Genomic DNA, 19,967 nt, shown 5'->3' on the forward strand with positions numbered 1-19,967 from the left:
TATTGGCAATTTCTAAGATGTGGATGAGGAGAACAGTTTTATTTTGCACTAACTAGAGGTAGTCTCTGCAAGAAAGCTCTGGAGAAATTGTGTCTATGTGAATTACAATGACATTTTTTTCTGATACCATAAAGTATAGAATTTTAAAAACAATCCTTCTGTATACTTTAAGTGTTCATATGTGTCTAATAGAAAATAGAAAACTCTTTTATGGAACCTACTTAGTTTAACAGAAAAAGTCCCAGTGTTTCTAATACAGTTTTACTATTTTAAAATGGTCATTCATCTTCTCCTGTTAGACTTCTGAGAACACTTAATAAATCTGAATTATAAACTTGAGTTTTGATTCTTCAGTTCATTGAGTTACTTCCAAGGAAGGAGCTAACTTCAGAGTCAAGTTGGTTACACTGGTCTAAAAGTGCCACCTCCTAACGTAATAATCCCAGTTTGACTACTCAAATCAGCATTTTGTTAAAAACAATAGTACAAACTGTTTTCTGTTATTTATGTCTTTTAAATAAATTTGGTCTATGTCTGTTGTTACTTACTCAAGCATAAACCAGGAGCAACTCCATTAATGTTAGCATAGTTATATCAGCTTAAAATTGTCATGACAGCAGAATCCTTTATGGAAATGATAAAGGCAGCAGAGTGCCACCTAGCGTCAGACAGCAGATGTGATTTTTAAGGGAACGTGGACTGTTACCTAAAAAGATTCATCGTTGTTTCAAAAGGTGACCCGATAGACCTTGTGAATCAAAAGAGGTAAGAAACCACCAGTAATCTGACAAGAGAGGAGAGGATTAATTCATATTTCATACAAGGAAGAGTGAACATGTAGAGGCTGAGAGCAAAGGCATGTTTATGGCCACTACATATGTCTAGGAAATTTTTTATCTCAAATATGTGTCTATGCAGCTTAGTGCTCAAAGTAAGCTGTATTCAAAAAGCACAAGTGTCATTTCAAACTGATATTATGATAAAGACATCAGCTGCCTTTTTTTTTTTTTTTGTGGTTAAACACACATGCACACAGGCACAGAACAACTATGACCTCTTGGGACACATACAAAAGCCTGACAAGGAAATAAATTTTCTTTTGAGCAGTGTTTTGTACTGGATATGTTTATGGAGCATCAAACAATGTTTCTTTGTCCAGATGAGAAATGATTAATTCAAATACTTGAATGTGGCAGGTTTAAAAACTGTGTTCTTTAGATGAAACAAGCACCATTCCTCAAACAAAATCGTACCTTAAGAAAACATAAAAACCCTACACTGTGGCTAATACATGCTAGTCATCTACAGGTTTGTTCTTCACTGAGCAGTGAGACAGAAAACAGATGAACAAGGGGCAAAGACTTTCGAGCAGAAGTACACAGAGGGTCCTATTCTCCATGTTACAACCCCCTTCTTTGGCAGTCCCTCACCTCTGTGCAGCAAGTAACCAATTCTCTAAATGTCCTACATTTAGGTAGAGATTCTTCTATCCCTTAGATCTGCCTGTTTTCCAGGTCCTCATGACATTTTTTTATATCCTTCTTGTTCCTTCAAATCTCTTATGAAGGAAGCATCCTTTGAAAATGCCTCAAGCTTTCAGTCTTCCTTGGATATGCTTTCCTTGCTGAAAGTATGTAATGTTTATTGCTAAAAATCAAAATGTCATGGTAGGATAAGGAAAACAATATAAATCCATAAAACAATTGTGTCTCTATTTACTGTAGACTGCCTACTGTGAACCTCGAGATCTACAACTATTGCATAAATATAATTAGATTTGAAATTAGAGTTACAGTAAAATCAAATTTATCTAACTTGTAAATTGAATAATTTACTGAAAAAAATTTGATACACACAGACCTTAGTACTATTGAAACAAAGGGAATTCTTAGGAGAAAAAATATTATGTAGTTTTCGATAATGATATGCAAAAGAATGTTGTGGTTCAGATTGTCTTAGCCATGGAAATTACAGCTTATCATCAGCTGTGGAGATAAATACTCTCAACAGTGAACGACAGGCATACAATCTCATATGTCTCTAAAGACCAAGGACACACAAAAATAGGTGAGGTTTGAGGATGCCTGCCAACATTTCCTGAATTCAATTCTGCTCTCTATTCCTATTCACTGAGTTTGATTACATAAACATTGCTGTACTGAGCTTGTTCCAATTTCAATGTATATAATAGGATGTGAAATATGATGGGAGTAATTTCAGACCATGCATGTGTTCATTGTAATCACTGATACTAGAGGTCATCTATTTTCATGCCACTCCAAGCTGAGGCTATTATCACTGTGTAGCTGGTAGAAGTTCAATGCAGCAGAGCATTCCTAATGAAGATGAGGATCATTGCAAAAGCAGGGCATGCAGTAATAACAGCATGTAAATGCTGCTGATGCTCTTAAACAGCCTGAAAGGCACTCCTTCTCGCAGCCAGAACTGTTGGAAGAAGTGCTGCAAAAGGGCCTGAAGGCCAAGTCACATGCTTTACTAAAGGTCTCCCTGGTTCATCCTCTTACGTTGACAGAAGAAGTTCTTTCTGATTAGGTATAAATATTAATATATATTATCTTTCATCTGTTTCTGCTTTTAATTAATTAACTCAAAGACTACTGAAGTCCAAAATCAATCTTAATGAAATTTTTATATCTTAACCTTTCTCCAAGAGTGATCAGGGATTTTTTCACCTCTACAGCTGATTTTTATGCTCTTATCTGAAATCTTCAATGCAGAGATAATGCAGATAAACAAGCTCTACCCCCACCTACAGGTTCAGAAAAATTATTTTCTGAAGCTGAGTTTGATTAGAATTCATTATCCTATGGTTAGGGGTGGAGGTTCCTGTTCCCAGAGGAACTTCCTCCACCTGGGAATAGAATGAGTGACAGTGTACCATAGTGAGGTTGATGCCTTATGATTTTGGCTTTTATGTTTTTCAGATCCTGTACTGCTTCAGTGTGCAACTCTAAAACTCCATATAGCCTGTTAGCTCCTGTTCTCCCATTCTGGTTAGACACAACAAATCCTCTCCAGGCCTGAGACTCAAGGACACCTTGTTGACTCATGCCCTGAAATATGTAAACAAAGCCTCTAAAAAGGGGGAGCAGACTTGGGGTAATGATGCCATTATCTGAAATTGTAATTGGAAGGTTAACCCCGATATGCAAATGGACCAAACTGATAAAAGTATGGATAACTCGTGACCTGTTGTCCATTTTGGGTGTAGCTGTAGGGCTCTGCCTACTCATAGTGTACCTTATTGAAGGCCCTTCAATGAATACCCGTTTTTATCCTCTCAGTTTTGTCTAGCCTCTGTTTTTAGGTAGCCCTGACAAGGGGCTTTTATCCTCTCAGTTTTGTCTAGCCTCTGTTTTTAGGTAGCCCTGACAAGGCATCAAGGTAGTCTGCATCATGTTGTATGATAAGGTACTAAATATTTAGGAAGAAGATAAATGACCATTTCTGCTTCTTTTGCACATTATAATCATAATCACAAATGTTCCATGTTTACAGTTTCTAGCACCATTCTACATGACACCTAATGTGTTAATTTTTTTTTAGAAAAATCCTTCTTCTTTTTAAACAAAAAAACCATATTCATTTTCCTCTGTTCCCATCTTCAGTTAAGACAATGGTTAGGTGTGAAAGGTTCTGTCATTTACCAGGCAAAGAAATAGAAAGAAAAAAACTAGAAGTAAATGCTGAACAAATTTAGAATTAGAAAAAGTGTTGGTTTGACTGAAAACATAGTATTGCTTGAAATAATTTGCAAAAGTCTTTGTGGATTTTCTGTAATGTGAGCTTTTAAACTGAAGATGGAACATTTTCTGAATTTCCTTTAATTTCCTTTCAGCTGTTATCCACTTTCCTTTCTCTGAGAATGACTTGGAACAGTTCTACGACCTCCAGTGCTCAAGAGGCAGGCTCTAATGGTGTCTTTGGGCCAAAAACTTATAAGTACAACCAGAAGGCTTTTAAGAGTATCTAGTTATCTGTGACTAGTTACTCAACAGCTAACTTGCCTGTTCGTGCCAAACCCTTGCTGCCAGATGTTACTTAACCACATACACACAAACACACATCCATAAAAATTCTAAAATAGCATGTTGATATGCCACAGGATATACAGCAAGAATTTATGAGGTTCCTTCAGCATTAGTACTGGGACAAGAATTGTACTTGATGCCTCTGTATGATTTTATCAGCTTTTCATATGATGCTAAATGGAGACATTTGAGATGATTTCAAATCTCTTCTTACTTGTTTGTGCTTTGTCAACTTAGTTCAATTTTTCCAGGAAGAATGAGTCTTAGTCAATTTCCCTGTGCCCAACTGGTTGATTTTAATAACACAGATATTTCTGCAATGACTGTATATTTATATACAAATAATAAATACAAAGGAAGGGATTTGACTCAAATAAACTTTTAATACATGGTGCTTAATATAAATGCCTTAAGGCTTTCCAAAGGAGTAATCTGGTACCAGTAAAGGACTAGTGAAGAAGATACTACTTTTTTGCTAAAGATTATAAATTCAGTTATAACTGCAGAAGCATTTACTAACTTTCCTGACCAGAAGACAGGCAAAATAAAATTCCTTAAACAGGATGCTACACCTGCTATGATACTGCTGCTAGTTCAGAGATCTGTAAAGATGTTAAAACACCTCTTTTATTTCCCTTTTGTTGTTTAGACATTCTGAGAGGCAGTTAATATTTTATCTCTGTATTCCGTTATGAACACTGAAATATGTACCGAACAGATTCCAGATCTATGCAACCCTACACCAAAAAATACTACAGATGTGAAAAACAGTGTAGCTTCAAGAGGAAATGGGACAAATACATGGCAGAGAATCTATTGAGAATTACCAAATCCTGCCATACCTGACACAGGAAGATGAAACTTCTGGAGACTGTGAGAGCATGATGGAAGGTATCGTGTGATCTTAGCCTAACTTTTCTCTCTTTACATATTTCCTCTCAGGAACAAGATTATAGGGCAGAATCCCAGGACCCAGCTGGACTTTTCTCATGGTCTTATGTACAGCAGCATAACCATCTTTCAAAAATACTAAGCAAGTTCTGAAGAATCATTAAGACCTGTTTCATAACTGACCCAAATTCTGTTGCAGAGACATATAACTGCAGTAAGTCACTGAAAAAGCTACTCAGTTTTAATATTTTCTTAGCAATCTTGCCTTTGAAATATACAAAAGGAAGGCACATCACACTTTTCTTTCTGATTCTTTATATGCAGAAATTCTAAGAGACGAAAGCATCTCATTCAGATTAGGAAGCCTTCTTGGAAGAGCAAATGACGTCTTGAAGAGTATATTATTCATTCTCCAGGGGACTAGGTAAGGCCATTTCTCATTTTGCAGCTAAAGCAGTCCCTACTGACAATCCTGTCTACACAAAAGTATATTTTTTGTGGCAAAGACATTCAGGCACAGAAGCCAGCATTCTGACAAAACATGATAGAAATATAATATCTGGGACCTTACCTAATTAAAAAGAGGCATATTTGGTCTTGGAATTATTCCATGTGGCTCTCCAGAGAGAAAACTACTTTATGAGATCTGATGCCTTCAAAATTCACGTTTTTCTCCTCATTGATGTGAATGATAGTGAAGTAAAGATATTCAGTTTTGATAAGAACCCTTTGATATGTGCTGATAAAAATAATGCAGAATAACCTAGACAGATGCAAGTTCCTATTTTCTCAGTGGCGAGAAAAAAACACTCTTACTACACAGAACAACATTTTGCCCTACTGTGTGATTCTTAACTGAATTTGTCAACTGAAAGGATGGCAGAGAAATTGTTCATGAATTTGCACATGTTGCTGCATGTGTCAGAAAGCTTAAAAAAAAAGAGAAAAGGCTAAGAGGCATGGTTAGACTATCACTACATTGCAATATATTTAGGCATGAAGAAGCAGTTTCTGGAAGCATCAACATTTTACTGCCAACTAGAATCTTATCTTGATTAGACTACTAAAGGCAGTCAAAAGAGAAAAAAAAAAGGAGAAAAAAATGGCAACAAAGTTCGATTTGATCAAATAAGCAATGGCCTCTATTATGTTAAAGGAACTATCACAATATTGTCTTTTTGTAGATCCTTCAGTACTGAAAAGGCTAAAGGAGGTTTACTGATATTGGCAATGGAGACATCCTAAGTCTCTTTGCTATTTACAGAAGACTCCTAACACAGGCATTTCTTATCAGCCTTGTTTACATGAAGAATACTTACCTAGAGCAATTCCCTGTCTCTTTGAACAAATATTTACATTTGCAAGTAGCTTTACATGTGTGAATAGTCTTATGTGTGATTTCAGCAGGGCTATTGACATGCTTACAAAATTAGAGCAAGACTTTGGAGGCTGTGAAAAATCTGCTTCTTTTCTACCTGCTTCTCAACTTGTTACAACTCTTCCTATGCACTCTAGTGTCTGAAAAAACCCTGGAACTATTCAATATATACATATATTTATATCCATTACAGCAACCTAGAAAATATAGATTGAGTGTGTATCGTTTAGAAAATCTGTGTTTGCATTTTTTTCTATTGTGTAGCTGATTGCTTATTATTACAAATGCCAGCAGTAAACCAATATTTAAATACGTTATTTAATGGTATTCATCATATGAAAGAAATCTCTTATTTTTTCATGTTGTCACATACTTAGAACAAGAATACAATTTCTGGTAACTGCACTGCCATTCCATGGAATAATGCTCTCTGCCTCTGCACATTCCTGAATATGCCAGCAATCAGATGGATTTTTGAACAAAAGATTAAACAGGCACTGCTATTCCACAGCAAATTCAAACAATATTTTAGCATTGCTGAAATACTTGAAAAGAATCCATGAAATATACTGTTAAAGATGTAAAGAGTCAAATATGGTCAACAAATTATTACAGCTTTCATACAGATGCTTGAGATCTGCCTGCCACATATACAGGATGCATTTTCTCATGCAGAAAAAAAATCTTTAAAAACAAAATAACAGAAGAAAAGCTATTGTGTTGCATTCACATAATATAGAATTTAAGAGTGTCAAATAATTAAGTTTCGTGTAATTTTAGTTTCTTTTTCTTTAACTGATATTAGGAAATACTGTATCTGATTTTCTCACATTTATAGAAAAAAATTGATACATACTAACCTTTTAATGCCAGGCTATGTACCTTATGGCCTTGGCAGTTTCGCTAGTTCTTTGAAAAATAAAAAGAAGGAATTCTAACCTCCCTCTCCTGGACCAGCAGAGAACAGCCACCTGGTCACTTTAGCTGAATCTTCAGATTTGCTTAGATATTAAACTAGACGTTAAACTAGTCAGGTCCTATTAATGGAAATTAATCACAATACTTTAGTGAGTTAAATAGGCTTAGGTAACCCTAATGTTCATATACTAATACAGCATATACCATTGCTGTGAAACTGTGTTAGTCTGACAAAGTTTTGCTTTGGTCATTGATGGCCAATATTTACTAAATAATTTCTGTGTGTGCAACTGCAATGAAAGAACCCGAATGAAGTACTCATAAGGTCTGCATTAGCTAAATTAATTATCTAGGGAATAATAGAATAATAGGTCTGAGTAAATCCTCAGGTTATCATTCAGCTTGTTCCTTTGTCTTGAAGTAGAATCAACTGTGTGTGCTATTTCTGTCATCAGTTATCTCTGAATCTCAGATATTCTTAAAGCTCTGTAGTTTTCACACTCTTCCCAATCACTAAAAATATTAAAAGAATTTTTTTCTTCATTTGAATGACTTTTAATAGCATCCTATTTTGTCCTCACACACTTCGTTGGGTTTTTTTCCCTGAAATCACACCTTCCAAAGATAGCAGTTATTATTTAAGAAAAATTCCTACTAGTTTCTGTGACTACTTGCTATGATAGCAGCATTCTGTCAACAATAATTTTGCATTATTCTCATATACTACCTTCATGATTTTGTGCACTTTGATCACATTCACACTCTCCAAACTGATGTTACCAGAATTTTTGCCCTTGATGGGTGTGTAGTCCATCCCTTTAGTCAATTTTATCTAATTTTCTCTGTGAATTCACTAAATCTGTTATAACCTTCATGAAATACAGGCACCAGGACAGCAGCCAGTACTTGAGATGTACAAGATGCTTCTTCTATTGCTGTCCGTAGTTTTTCTAATGCTGTCCGACATTTGGTTGATTATTTTGGCTGCCACTGAACATTGAGATGGTGGTTTTGGAGAACTGTCAATGACAACTTCACATTGTCCTCCCTAAGGTTCTACTGCCTGTTGATAGGAAAAGATTAATCACGTAAACCATGTTTTCTCAGGGATGTCTCATGCTTCTAGCTACTCAGAAAAGGTCAGGGTGGTACTAAAGTAGAGTAGCTAGTGTCCACTAATTTAATTTTCTATCTATTCCAAAGTTGTTTTGTAAACAGAAGAGTCCTAGAACTCCAAAGGGACTGAAAACTGGGTTCATTTGTAAATAGCCAAATGAACAAACATGCTTTAAAAAAAATAGCTTCTGAAGCTGAAGTTTGTGCTCCTACTGAAAAAATGAATATCATAAAGACAAGCACTGAAACTCAAGAAGGAAATTAAAATGACATGTTTTGTTCAGTCAGCTTCTTTGAGATTCTATTTCTCATATAAATGAGATTCAACATTTCTGCTAATGCTCACAATGAGTCTGTATTTTACTTCTGAAGAACTTTGTTTTACTTTTTAAGAAAATTAAGGGTCCCAAGTGTGTCTTGTCTTTGAATGGGAAGAAGGCCAAGAAATCTAGCAGTACTTGGCATATTTGCAGGAGTACCTTGTATGATGTAGGTGTGGATAGTGCATCTGTTAGCCAGTGAATCATGCAATGGTTTCGATTTTGAAGATGATTATTGTGCCAAGACATTAAAAAAATGGACATATCTATAAGAAGAAAGGTTCTCACTGTAATGAAATGTACTTGGTGACTGAGTAGCAATCGAAAGGAAAGAGCATGGGATGGGATGCCATATGTCATGGGCCTACTTCCATGGGGTAGAGGTGATATGCAGTTTTTAAGGATGCATAAAAGCAGGAGCTGAAATAAACAATATTCAGTGAGTATGAGTATTCTCAAAGGAGAGTTCTGTTAAAATTTAGTGCCTCTACAGGTCTGGTATAATGTTTCTAATGGTTATTGAAAGTTGTCCCTCCCTCTCACTGCCATTGATCAAGTTATTTTCATTCTCATTTGCAGGGAAATTTGGGGTAGTGGAGACTAGGTTTCCTGGAAGATGCACAGCATATTTGCCACATTTGGGGAAATGATCAAAGATATTTCATCTAAAACTATTGGTCTGTCATTGATATTTTACTATAATTCTCCAGAGGTTATGCCACAGGATTCCTTTTAAGAGGAATTGCAGGATTCCTTGCATTTGCCACTAGTTCTTGAAGTCACAGTCAAAGGATAGACTATGCCTGAGTTTTATGATGGTATTATTTTTGTTGAGCTAATTTAATAAAATGCAACATGCCAGGAGCACTAATAAAAAGAAACATACTTTTCAGATTTGCTGTCTTGAATAACCTTTGCTACAAAATCCAAAATGCACACTGCATTAATGTCAGCTAATTATTACATCTGAATAAGTACATAATACACGATGGTACATTTTTGATGACGTAAGCCAGTGCCATTTTGCCCAAGCCAACGCCTAATGGTGACTCATAGTAAGTTGCAATTAGAAGGCTTTAATATGTCATGACTTTTGCAGTATGTATGATCCATGGATGCAAAAAACAAGCAGTGAACCATGTAGCTACAGCCCTCCATTTTTTTTGGTACAGAGTCAGAAAAGCCGCTTAGTTTGCCTAGAGGAATTTTGCATGTGAAAAGAAAAGTGTGCTGTATATTACATATTTTTGCATCTATGTTAAGCTACCAGTCACCAAAACTGGAAGAGAGTTTTGTTAAAAGCAAGTATAACACCTGACAAAAACACTCTTGGTCTAAAAAAGAGCACATTAAATATAAAAAAGTTCAAGAATAAATCCCAAAAAAGATTTGCATATTTTCAAATCCAAAAATACAGCCCAGTTAGTGTGGTTCAGACGAAGTATAAAATTAGTATTATAAGTAAATAATTTGAACAACTTACTAAAAATTTTGATGCATTCTTTTTCAGCAGCAGACTTTCATGAGATCTGGATAACTTTTTAAAAAGAGTCACAAGGCTCAACAAAAAGTCAGGAATTGATAAAGAACTAGTATTCTATTACTGAACGTGTAATAGAGATCCCACTTTCATATGTATTATCTGCATTTGTGAGGGTGGCGGACGGGGAGAAAAAGGAAAAAAGGTTGATCTACATTTAAATAGATATTTTTGTGCATTCAGTCTCAGAAACTGAAAATTGTAAAAATTACAGATTATCTAAAGTTAATCTTTTTTAAGACCTTAATAGAGGAAACAAGCAGTGAAATATTAAATATCCATTAAACAAGTTTTTCAGGAAAAATATTGTCTGTATTTTGCCAATGGTTTTTCAGTAGAACACTTTAAGATTTCTCTGGCGTACAGTTATAGTTGGAAGAGTCTCATTTGGCATTTCAGTTCTATGCCAGAATAATTCCATTACTTCCAACAGCTGCTCCCAAAATATAATAGTAGAAATGAGCACACTAGTGAATTGCTAGAATGATGGTAGTAAAATTTTTTTACCATCTTGTCAATCTATTATTTTATTTAAAAATTACTTCAAAAAGGGAAGACTAGCCAGTCACTACTCAGGAAAGAAACCTAAACCATGTAGCAGTTTATACAAATACCAGTCAAAGGAGTCCATTAATAAAATGAAGATGCATTCTTTATAGTCGAAATTCTAAATAGTCATTGCTCAGGACGCATAGGCTTTGAGCTTGAAGCATCATTTCTATCCTAACCAGAGTAGATGCAAAGGGCCAAATCTACTTTTAATGTGAAGCTCACATTTGAAAGTTGATGCAAAGATACTTTTTTTGAGAAGAAGCTTTGATGCAAAAAAGCTGTGTTTCATATTTTTATGCTTCATAAAACATTTATGTATATTCACTTTCTGTTGTATATTAGAGCTAATTTTTTCTCTGGTGTCTACTACTGCTACATTTAGGAAGTCCTGGAGCTGCAAGCAGGTGGAACCAAGCCAGCATGACTGCTCAACAGGTATTGGCTTCTCAGAAACAGGAGGAAAAAAATTAAAAATAAAAAGAGAAAAACATCAGGTGATTTCATCCTGAGACCTTTAACCAGCAATTTTCCAACCAAATCCAGAGGTCAACATCATGAATGCTTCTTATTCTCTTCCACAAGTAACAGTGGAAAGGTGGTTAAGAGCAGACCTTGAACTGTCTTTCAGCTATGATTTTTTTTCTGCTCTGAGAGTTCCAGAGTGCTTGGTATGGCCAGCATGTTTTTCTGTGACTGAAGGTGAGCCTTGCTGCCTTGTTAAACCTGAACTAGTTGCGTAGAAGTTATCTAGTATAGGATGGAAGTTTAACAGCTGAAAGAGGCGGACAGCAAAGCTTCTATCTCTGATAGGGAAGTAGATTTATTTTGCAAAGTTCCTCTTGTAATCCTCTGAAGATTGTGAATACCATTTCAGTTCAGGCAACTTTGAATCACCCTCAGGCAGAAACTACCTGTCTCCCTTGACTTTCTATAGTGTTCAGCTTTATCCTTTTGGATGCTCTGGCTTGCATCTAAGCTACCTCACAAAGGTAAATGGAAGATACAGTCTGAGGAGCACACAGCGCAATGCCAGGATGGTTAGCTATGTAGGCTGTCAGGTTTTTAATGTAATGTGACATTATATTAATAGCAACCACCATGCCTTTAAGATTCCACTTCCCACTCCCCTACCCATCCACACCCCGAAAAAGGGGTGGGAGTTGAAATTTTACATCAATCACACCTTGTCTGCAAAGCATTAGAGATTATTGAAGAAGAGTTTACAGATTTATAGGGGTTTGGGATGAGAGGAATTATTTAGGGTTTTGTTCTAAGAAATGTTTCTCAAGCTTGAGAAAACTGTCTATGCTTCTAATCAGAGGCTCTGGAGAGAGGGTAAGGTAAGAGATTTACCTGGCATTTTGTTAAGAAGGACCAAGAATAATAAAGTTCTCCCTGACACTTTGCATAAGACTTTAATTTAATGCTGTTAAGAGAAACTACTGACAACATGCACACTGTGTTTCTTGTAGACACACAGCAATAAGATCAGCAGGGAGTGGGGCTTTTTAAAATATTGTTTTGCAAGACAGTTGGAGTGCAATGGAATTTAAGATAAAATTCTTTACACAAGTAAATACACCACCATATGCACTTGCTCTTAAAAGCCACACTTTATTTTGCATGAAGTGTACACTTTAAACGTCTCAAAATAGGAAGACCTTCATTGCCAAACTTTGGGCTTTATCTCACATGTTGTTGACTTGCAACCCCTAATGTTTCAACAGGTTTTTTATTTAGACTGAAATGTTTCTCTGTCTGTTTGAGATTAAAGGTTTGGCTTTGGGAGAAGTGGGTTTCAACATCAAGAGGAAGAAGCTTAACTTACTCTCATATTAGTGATTTTGTTTGGTTGATTTTGGGGCCAGGGAAGTATGTTGGGGTTTTGCTGCTTGGGGGTCTTTGTTGCTCTTGTTTGAATGGGTTTGGTTTTGTTTGGTTTCTTTTGTTGTTGTGGTGGTTGATTTGTTGTTGTTTTTTTTTTGTTTTTTTTTTTAATTAGACCTTAATTCTTGATATTGTGAATTCCTGAACTACCAGTGATGGTAGACTTCAAAACACTTAGTTATATATATTTGTACATAACCTTTCGAATCTCTTTGCTTCATGGGGAATAGTATCTCCTGATTGCAGTACAAAATTATTTCTAGAGAAATTCAATTACTGTTTCCTTTTTCTCATACCGGTATGGCATTCTGGCTCTGGTTTGCCATGTATAGTGGTTTCAGTGACAGGAAGCTCAGATAAACACCGTCTTATTTGTTTTGTCATCACAATGTACCTGTTCTGGAACAGATCATCACAACTGGTAATCTCTTCTTTCAGAAATCTCAGCCCACACAGCAACATCCAGGGAGAATCTCTGCCTCAGGAGTTGAATCTAATCAGAGACAAAGCCAGGGAACAAATTCTCCTGCTGCTCACACAGCTATTTCTAAATGCAGAAGTTTAGATGACAAAACCAGCTACAAATCAACGACAGTTTTTCAAAGGCTGATCACATGCTAAGAAAAATAACTTGGAGGAATATGTAGAAAAGCCTTGTTATTCTACTGTAGGCACTGAATCTTGTGGAAGGATTATGTAAGAAAAGTCAAACTGTGAAAAAACATAGGAACCGAATGAGACAACATGCAGTATAAGGGACTTTCCAATAGCAAAAATAATATTGTCATTATTTTCCAGACTCATGAAACTGTATTTACATTTTACACTTTTTTTTTGGTGTGTTTTCTTCATCTCACAGAGTTTCCAAAGCAGCATTTTGTCCATGGTAGGGTTGTTTTGGGGATTTCAAGCTTTGGTCAGCCTATGTGATGTTATTGCCTTTTAGCAATGATGGGAATTAGCAGCCCCTGGAGTAAAAACCATAACTGCAATGAACCTGATTTTTTGTCTATTATCACCGTATATGAGTTTATGTCATCTTCATCCTTCTGCTGAAGATAAAGGGATTGCTCTAGAAATGGCATCTTCTGTCGAGTAAAGACCTGCTGCATTCACGTTTAAAATTTAAAATCCAAATTAATCTCTAGTATGCTGCTACCAGTGTCCAAGTTTACAGTTTTTTTCCTGGAAATCTTCTGATACTCAAGGATATCCCAGCTGTCTTGTCATTATATCTTAAAGAGCAGAAAAATATGAAGAAACCTCAGTTACATAGATATACGTATAGTTACACATACTTATTTTATGTATACACATATATATATGTGAGAATAGGTAGGTTATTATGCTTATATACTAAGTGGATTTCTTAATATAAAATCTCATCTGTTTGCTCAACTTGTCATTGATAATACAAAATTAATTTGAGCCTTCTGGGCTATATAGATAATGATTGAACTTTTATATCAAAACCCTTGGAACAGAAGGTATTTTCAGTTTTCTCGAATGATTTTACCTTAGCCAAAATAATTCTATTAAAAGTTATTTAACTAAAAACCCAAAATGTGAGCTTTATAGTTTAGAGACTTATTTAAAATTTAGATAACAATTCAAAGGAAAACCACCATCCACGAGTTCTAAATTCTTTTTATTCAAGAGAGGATTTTCTACCCTGGAGGGTAAATTCTAAAGGATACTTTGAAAACCTGTGAGAAAGGAGCATTACATTATGGCACTTCCTACATCTTGTAGCATTCCTAGAAATGAGAAAGGAACAAAACATGGCATGGGGTTTCAAATCCTCCAAAGAAAAATTTTCTTGCTTTCTAATGTCTTATAATGTTATCATTTAATATACTTTGATTGTTATTTTTTAAACATTGTGACAATCTCCAACTTAATATATATGAAGAATTAAAAGATTCTGAAGTGAAAAAAAAGCCAAAATAAACAGATTCAAATTTTATATAAAATTTAATTAATTTTCTCTGTTGTCTTGGGGTGTCTTACTGATGTGTGTCCCCTATTGCTGCTTTATGCCCAGAAATTAACTTTGTGCCTTTCTGTGCCTTTAAACAGAGCCTGAGAGAGGGGAGAGGAAAAAAACCAAGCAAACTTCTTAAAGCAGTTTTGTTTCAAGGACACACAGATATACACACTCCTCTGTGTCCTGCTGCGGCGAGAAGAGCGGAGGACACAGCTTGCTTGCTTTTCAGCCAGCTTTTGGCCTTTTTCTCTGGAGAGAGACAGAGAGTTGAACTTTGTTTTTCCTTGGACTTTGGTTTTTTCCCTTCTTGTTTTTTTGGACTGTTTCAACATCAGAACACCTTGGGAGAGTTCTCCACCGAGGCCCTGGAGGTGGGCCCACAACCCAGCTCTGAGGAGGAGAGAGACCACTTCTACAGAAGGACTCTGAAATTTTACCAGGTTTCTCTCCACAGCGAGAGGTTTTATTATTTAGCATTATTATCCTTTTCCTGTGTGTTTGTTAAATAAATAGTTTTTATCTCTTTCACTTCCCTCTGAGGAAAATTTCTTTTTTCCCGAACCTGGTGGGGGAGGTGTGGTTGTAACCTGCCTTCCATCAGAGGATATTTTTCCTCCAAATTTGTCCAAACCAGCATATCTGTATTCTATTAGCATATCAGGATAGATAAGCAGAAGATTGACATCATTTATGAAATTAAAATTTTTATGTAAGACATAGTTTGCACAGTTATTAATCAAAGAGAAACACATGTTCACCAAATAAAAAAAAAATCATTGTCTTGATGAAGTATGTTATTTCAGAGCACAATAACTATCCTGATACAGTAAAAATACTGTATATAAGAATGAGATCAGAAAATGCAGATTAATAGTCGTAGGAGCAATAATAGTAGCAGTACTGGTAGTGGCAGCAGCATGAGGAGTAGGAGTAGTTTTAAATCATAATTTGAATAGCCAACAGTTATACATTAAAAAAAAAAAAAGAAAAAATTCTCTCTTGAATGCCACTGGGCAAACAGATGTCTGTCAGCTCTTAGACACTGAAGGTATCAGTACACCAGCTCCAGTCTCACTGTGCACATCTGCCAAGCTCTCCTCTCACTTCTTTGCTGTGCTTCACTGAGATATTGCTTACTTGGTCACTCTGCGTGCCAGTTTCACTGCTTGTCATATGGTCCAGTGGTGGGGTCTCAAAGGCTGAGAGAAGTATGTGCTGCAGGCGATTTCTCTGAGAATGTTGAGGTGAGAGAGAAATCAGCATACTCCTTTAGCTTTAGAAGGTTCCATGAAGCAATGCGCAGATCACCAGTTTAACAATTTCAAATGTAACTTTTTAAATTGTCAATGCTTATTTTGTGGTGTTAGTCCCACTTTTTTCTGTACAATGTTACAATGTGATTTTCTTTGCTTTTGCTTTTTACATTGTGCCTCAGCCTCTATAAAATACATGGTGGAATCCGAACATGTGTTTTCACAATGATCACAACCTATAAAACTGTGCATGTGCAAACACTTTTGGAGGCAGGTCTTGAGTGCTAATCCAGTCTCATCAGTGAATGTCTGTGAAATTTATTCATAGGTATTCACATATGTGACGTACTGTTATTCTTGTCAGTATTGTCTGTTTACTGCAGAAACTCTCTAGAAGAATGATTATATCTCTGATTCAGATCTCCTTGACTCTAATGGATTCCATCTGGAGGGCCTACATGCTTGTAAAACCTCGAGTACAATTGAGAGGACCCTTTGTGTGGTATTTTAATGTAGTCTTCTGAAATCTTTAAGCGTTTCCAAGACAGGTCTCTATTCCATTCACTTTCAAATGAGTTATTCATTTCAGTGAGATTACTTCAAGCCTTGCAGCATCTTTTGCATGACAAAAACTAAGCTAGAAATCCAGACAGGATCCACATCACAAAACAGCATAATGTTTGGTCTAATGATTAAGCTAAGAGCCAGAAGGAGCTGGTTATGCAAGTTCAGAGACAATCAGCTCTCACAATTGAGCATCCCACTTCCTCTGCTGATTTATAGCAATAATTCTGTGATTTTGCAGCCCTTGGTTTTGAGCATTGCCATTAAATTTATCTGTAAAATTGGGCAAAGTTCCTGTGAGTTTACTGCAGATGAGGTTATTGTAAGTGTAGATCCTGAATAAAGTATTGACTTCATAATCTCTCTGTTCTCTTATCCACTGTATCTCTGTAATAGTGAGCTTCTTTTCTTAGGACACTAAATAACTTGACACATACTTAACCCTCCTCAGTTCCTTGAGTGTTTGATTACTCTGTGCATCACAGGAATGACAAAGTCCAAGACAAAAAAATCTAAAAGCAGGGAAACCATATAAAGACAGCATTGTAACAATATAAAGATACTAAAAAATAATATTTACTCTCTGAAGTAAACCCTGAGCACTTTCCTGTGATACATGAATAAATTGAATAAATGGGTACAATCTAAAATACCTGACGATCCTTACTCGGACATGTATTTTTTTAACTCATGCATTTGACAATTACTTTTAAAGAGTTTTTTACTTAATTGTTGTTGTGATCCTCAAAAGGAACTTTTGATTAAGTATTTCCCACCTGACTGTATTTTTCTCTGATAGCTAGGAGCTTGTATTCTATCTGCAGCTCAAGTGAGTTCTTCAGATTTAGAAGTGTCAGAATTTAAATGAAATCATTCATTTCTGTTTCCTTCTCTCCAACATCACAAATAGGTATTCAGTGTCAATGTATGTGGATGAAAAGATCTTCATAGGCAGGAGTGGACCTTGGCTGTGCTGGAAGAGTCTAGAGTCACAGAGGAAATCACATCAGTTCAGAACCCCTACTGTCTGCAAAGTACAGCCAGTCACTACATACCTCTGGAGTTCTGATCTTCCAAGCCAGGAATGTTCTTACTGTGACTTTGGTCCAACTCTTTTCTGCAAAGAGAAACAGGGGGAAGGGGTGTGTGTGGATTGATACATACAGGTAACCAGGGCCACCACCACGAAGCCACCACTGAAATGCAAAGCGTAGATTTATTTCATTACCTTGCTAACAACGGGCGGCAGAGACAAGTGCCAACACAGGTTAGGATCAGCTCATCCCAGTGGACAGAGACACATGGGGGCATGGGCTCCGTTAGGCTTAGTCCATCCTAATAAAAAGAGAACATGGATTCCATGATCCCAACATAGATTCCAATATGAGAACATAGGTTCCATTAGGATCAGCTCATCCCTGTGGACAGAGACATAGAGGAACACAGGCTCCATTAGGCTCAGTTCATCCTAGAGCACAGCCAGGTAGGAGGGGTCTCTGCCTGCCCCAATACAACAAAAGGTTTCACTCACACAGTTTCATGCCTCACAAGGCTGTGCTTTCATGCCCTCTCTTTCTCCCAGCAGGAGGCTCAAGCATGTCTGTGAGAGTGTGGTATCTCTACACCAGAATTCTACTTCTCAAAACAGACAGAGGATGAACAACACCAATGTTTTTAGCATTCCCAGCTGCAGGGTCGCTTTGAAACCATTCCCTCCTCTTTGTCAAATCTTCCAGTTTTAACCCTTTCCTCCCAACAGTGTGTGAGCAGAAGGCCTGGCACACACGCTGCTATTAAACAGATATGGATCTGGGTCTTGTCTACAGTGTATACCCAGATCATGTCCTCAGCCTCTTGGAGACTGACAAAGTCTAACAATGAAATCAGCAGTCCCTGAATACCTATGTTGCTTGTTCAGGACAGGCATAGATGGTCCCAAGCATGTATTAAGGACTGGTTCTCTCATTGCAACCCCCTTCAACGGAAGGGGTTTGTCAGAATACAAGTCTGAATGCAAGATTACTAACATTGGAGATTGCAGCCTAATATAGTAAAAATTGTCACAAAATGACCAATCCCTCTTTAGCTGTGTTTTACCTGTCAAGTTTACTCTGTGAGATTATGATTATTAATTTAAAAATGTGTATTTATGTATGGTATGAAGTATGTACTTTGATCTTCAATTGATAATGCTGAAAAACAATGATTGCCAGTGGTACTGTCACCTCACTGACTCTAGGTTAGTGTTACCTCATGTCTGTAAGGTAACAATTATTCCGGCTACTATTAAACACCAGATCAGTTCCACTGGTGTCCTCCAGTAACTGCATCTCAGAAATCAATTTTATATAGTAGTAAAAAAACAATTTTTGAAACTATTGCTTCGATTTTTTGTCCTGAAATGAGAACCATATATTTCTAACATATGAACAAGTCATCAAAAGTGTTATCTGTAAATTATTTCTAAACTAATGAGAATTTAAGGAATTGTCCTTGATAGCAGTCTTTAGTACGACTACAGGAATAAATGTGGTCATTACTGCACTAAGGAACAGTGTAAGTGCAACAGTGTGGGGAAAGTGTTCAAGTGACATTTATGGATACACATAGACATGCACATAAATACACATACATAAATCTGTATTTCTACTATGTACATACATATATATATGTAATATGTATACACAGCTACACACACACACACACAATCTGGGTTTGCAAAAAACATCTGTTAGTGATTGTGGTTTGACTTGCTTCCATGAGGCATTAAGTTCCTTTATCATAACCATCTGTCATTTTTTCCATGTTTACTGAATTAATTACAGGATTTTAAACAGCTCATTTAAAACAAACCGCAAACAAAATTACTATCTGGTGAGAGCAGTTTATGAATGTTATGTGTATTCTTACTGTGAGGACAGTAGCCACTATTAAGATTCAGTCATTCAACTAGTCTCTGAAGTTTTAGGGATATAATATTAAGTTCTGTAATATAAAGAAGCTCATGCTGTTATGAGCAAACGCCAAATCCTCCAGAATTACTGAACTACACAAAAATCAGTGTAAAGGGAAAATAAATTTAATCCTTAAACTCCATTTCTTCATTCAGCAGTGGGAGATCAAACCTCTGAATAGTACTTTGAAGACAAATTAACTTTTGGCATAAGTAGGAGCAGTTCTTTGAGTCAATAGAAGTACAGCATTTACATTTGCTGATGTAGAGCCCTGGATTTGCTTTAAACCTCCTTTTTCATCACAGGTGCAGAAGGCTTGCTTTTAGAAATCTCTCCTATCTTAAACCTCTGTACATTTTAGGATGGATTTACATCTTTTTATTATTACCATCAATGCTATAATACTGTGGGGGAGAGAGGCATATTGGCACTTGTATCACATTTTCTCTTTCCGGTTTCATACAGGACAAACTGGGAGCAAATGCAAAAACTGTGACCTTCTCTTGTATGTATGGCCATTCTTGACTAAGCTGTGTAATAAATATTAGAAATGGT

The sequence above is a fragment of the Corvus brachyrhynchos genome, unplaced genomic scaffold (genome assembly GCF_000691975.1).
Source record: "Corvus brachyrhynchos isolate BGI_N302 unplaced genomic scaffold, ASM69197v1 scaffold124, whole genome shotgun sequence".
NCBI classification, from domain to species: Eukaryota; Metazoa; Chordata; class Aves; order Passeriformes; family Corvidae; genus Corvus; species Corvus brachyrhynchos.